The sequence below is a fragment of the Mastomys coucha genome, unplaced genomic scaffold (genome assembly GCF_008632895.1).
Source record: "Mastomys coucha isolate ucsf_1 unplaced genomic scaffold, UCSF_Mcou_1 pScaffold22, whole genome shotgun sequence".
Lineage (NCBI taxonomy): Eukaryota > Metazoa > Chordata > Mammalia > Rodentia > Muridae > Mastomys > Mastomys coucha.
Genome location: NW_022196905.1, coordinates 177,064,187 through 177,068,103, shown reverse-complemented (window position 1 = coordinate 177,068,103; position 3,917 = coordinate 177,064,187). Strand labels below are relative to the sequence as shown.

Below are 3,917 nucleotides of genomic sequence, written 5' to 3'. Positions count from 1 at the left end.
TCAGCAATTTGCCAATATGCAGTAACACAGATGGGACCAGAGGATGTTATATTACGTGGAATGACATACCACATGTTCTTGTTTAGATGTAGAACCTGAAAACATGATTTGAGACTATAATAGTTTTGACGGAGGCTATGCAGTACCAAAGAGGGTGGGTGATGGTTACTCATTATAAGAAGCAAGTCTTATTATAGGAAGAAGTTCTTTTGTTCTATAGCAGAATGGGAAAACTGTTTGACAATAACTGTGTACTTCAAAATATTGCATGTATGCGTGTGTACATACACAAACACTTAAAAAACACTCACTCAAAAAATTTAAAAATAACTTTTTAAAAAGGTATAAGTACACTTTGTATTATTATAGTAATAACTTATTCATCCCAGATTGGTTTTTGTAAATATACATGAAGCAAGTAAACTGAGTCTGAAAACTAACCATATAATTTGATATAACATGATTATCTAAAAATGTAAACAGTTACATAAAATGCATCAGTATTTGTGGTATACACGCCCATATGATATGGTGAATATATTTAATAATTTTGGAGGGTGGTTTATGTTTGAGCATCATGTATTTGCTCTACTTATTATGTTTTCTGTTTGCTTGGTTAGGGGGTTGGTTTTTTGTTTGTTTGTCTGTCTGTTTGAGTCATGCCTTGTTATGTATGTCTGGCTCTGTACTGTTTGCTAGTAACATCAGCTTGGCCTTGAATTTATAGCAATCCTCCTGCTTCCACATGCCAAATTCTGGGATTACAGGCATTTGGCACCATATCTACCCTAATCCATATGCTTTGGCATGACCTGCTTATGAATAAAGAGACCATGCAGTACACAGCCTCCATTTTATTCAAGAGGAGACATTTTTGGAGTATCAAATAACTATTCTCTTGTTAAAACACACATTAAAAAAAAACCAAAAACTCACATCTTGTCTTTACTGACATCTCAAATAAACCCAGAGAAATAAAGGAGCAGACTACTGGGAAATCCCTGTCACTCTGTTAGAACTCTCAGAGGGAAAGGTTGTGGAAAATCGTAAATATGACAGCTAATTTCCACACTCCTGTCAGCTTGTGTGCGGGGTTTCATTAACACGGGAAACTGAACTGGGAATCTGAAGACTCTCGCTGAATTAATGAGCTTGCGTTCATTTTAAGATGACAGATCCTTACAGCATCTAATCATGGGCCCACTTGGTCTGAGGGAGTGTCAGGCCAACAGGAAGACCTGGGGTGTGGTATGACTAGGAGCTCTCCGGTTCTCGGGCCATCTCTGGTCTTCTTTGAATCTAATTACTTCATTTGGTCATTTAATGAAGTGCATGGTCCAATGACCTCACACTTTTTTTCAGCATTGGAGGAGCTGTCTGCTACCTGTTCAAGCCTCTGTGCCTCTCCCATCTAAGAGCCTAGAGGAAAGGGAGTAAATTTGCCCCTTGGAAGGAAACCCTGTTTGAAAGCATGCCCTCTGCAGAGCAGACTTGCCATGCGATAGCAAGGAAGGGCCGTCAGACACTCGGTCGGAGTCCGTGATTTTTCCTGATCCATGTTTCTGCAATCGAGGAACAGTGAACACACAAGTGCTAAGCCAGTCGCAGAAACAGTGGGCCCTGTGCCTAGCAAGTGTGAAATTGTACCAAACCACTGGCAAAGGTCGCCGCAATGCAGAGAGGCCTGACTTAAAACTTAGGAAGTAGCCCTGAACCACGAGAACTTGAGAAAGGCCGCCTGCATGAATAAATGAGTGTGTTACAGGAAATAGCCCTGAGTCCCATTTTAGACTAAATTCATTACACGAAAAATTGAGCTAACAAATCAAGTGCCCATTAAAAAATAATTCATTTTATGCTTCTCTTAAGTTTCTTCCCTCCTCTGGGACACTTAAAGTGCAATTGATTAAGGACTGAAGGCTGTAACCACAGCAGGGCTAAAAATAAAATAAAATAAAATAAAATAAAATAAAATTAAATTAAATTAAAAAACCCTTCCTTTCTTATACTCTATTTTCTTTCACATTTTTTCCTCTCAAAACAAATACATGCTATTTGTTTTTTTAACTAATAAAAATTATTTCAAAAAAATATAGAATAATATGTAAACTTGGCATTTTTTTTTATTTTTTATTTTTTTCAAAATAGATCTTATCCACAGCATCTTGAATCTGCTGCCACCGCTGCTTGTGGGAGCATTGTTGGTGATTGAATCTGTACCCGCTTTTGTAGGCAAAAAAAGCTGAAGTTCAGAGAAGGGGAGTTGATGGGCCTATATGCACGGTCTCTGTCTGGTAACAGGTGAGCTCGAAGCCTCACACGGCTCAGTACAGAAGGGCTCTCTAAAATGAAAGTGACAGCGGATGTGAATGCGTGGAAAATTTGGGCTATGCTTCACTTTGAGCCGACACAATGAAGTGCCAGAGGCCTATGCAACAGAAACTTCGTTCTGTCGGTTCTGGAAGCTGGAAGTGTGGTCCAGTTCCGGTGAGGGCTCCATTCTGTCATCTTCTCATGATCTCACCTGGAGGCAGACAGCTAGCTAGCTCTCCAGGTTATGGGTCCTATCCGTGACATCACTATTCTGTAAGGGTCAGATCTCTTTGTGTCCTCACATAAAGGGTTAGGATTGTCAACATAGGGAATCTCAGTGGATAGAACATGCAGGGCCTTGTGGGCGGTGGATGTTGAATTGGGTTCTTGAATTCTACAATATTTCTACTGTTGTCAGATAAGTTATGGTACCCTTTTAATCCCTCAGGGTGAGGGATCATATGTACAATCACCAAACACACATGTTGGACTGGACGGCAGATAATAGCGCTAGATAAAAGCAGTTCCCACCTTCATGAGTTAGTTCATTAGCAGGTACTGCCTGCACTGAGTATCAGAGACAATTACAGTTACGTATTTCCTTGGGAAAAATTCCAACGCCGTGCTCAATTTTCTGCCTTATGAGTTCCAAAGCCAAGTTTGCAGCCGAGTTGTATAGTACAAATCAATTCACCAGCTCCTCCAGCAGCAGTTTTCTTGGGGAAGAAAGCAATTAAGATTTGGAACAGGTGCTGCTTTGACTATTAATTATAAGCCCTGTGGAATGCAATGCAATGATCAGGATGATTCCAGGAAACATCTCACTTCAAATTGGAAAATGTTTTCTTGCTCTTTAAAGGGACAGTGTTCAGTAAATTTGAAGTGTAACTGTTTTAATATATGTAAAAACATTTAAAAAACTGAGCCTTTCTGGAACTTAGGTCACAAAAAAATGATCAGTTCTTAATTTAATGACTCTAGGAATGAATCTGGAGCTTGCAAACTCTTCTGAGCTACAGGGTTTGAAGAATGAGATAAAGACAAAGGAAATGAAAAACAATGAAATAGAATACAAGCAGCCTAAATACTGAGAGAAGACGTCTGTTGTTGGTTATGGGTGTGGCTCAAGGGTATTCTCAGATCCCAGGGGATGCAGGAACACAGGATGGAGACTGGGCGCCACGAGATGATGGGCATGACTGCTTCTCCACTGTGAGTGCTACTCTAGCTCCTAGAGGCAGCTCACAGTTGGGCGTGTATGGACCACCCTTAGCATACCCCTTGCTCATCAGCTCAGCATCTTAACTACACACCCTGCCTCTTCCCTGCATCCCTGGAACAAGTTAAAATACAGTACTTCCAAACAGGCAAGAGAGAGCCTCAAACAGACAGACATGAATACAAAACTCAGGTCACACAGAGTGTCAGGACGCCATACCCTAATTCACAACAAACTGGAGCAGAGGAAACCAGGGAGAGTAAAGGATACAACAGTGGGAAAATGGCAGGATGGAGATTGTCTTCAGAGGGAACAGGAGACCACACACGCCTAGAGCCAACAAACAAACAAACAAACAAACAAACAAAAAACCAGCTTGAAAGCA

At 40.6% G+C, this 3,917-nt stretch overlaps 1 long non-coding RNA gene across 2 annotated transcripts in view; it reads right to left on the bottom strand.

Moving 5' to 3' along the window:
* Window positions 1–2,103: 2,103 nt before the first annotated feature.
* LOC116071343 overlaps window positions 2,104–3,917 on the bottom strand; it is a 4,937-nt gene continuing 3,123 nt past the window's right edge. For both annotated transcript variants that reach the window (XR_004110840.1, XR_004110839.1), the window contains 2 exons: window positions 2,845–3,029; window positions 2,104–2,342 (listed from right to left, as the gene is read on the bottom strand). This is a non-coding gene — a long non-coding RNA (uncharacterized LOC116071343). The remainder of the gene's footprint in view (window positions 2,343–2,844; window positions 3,030–3,917) is intronic.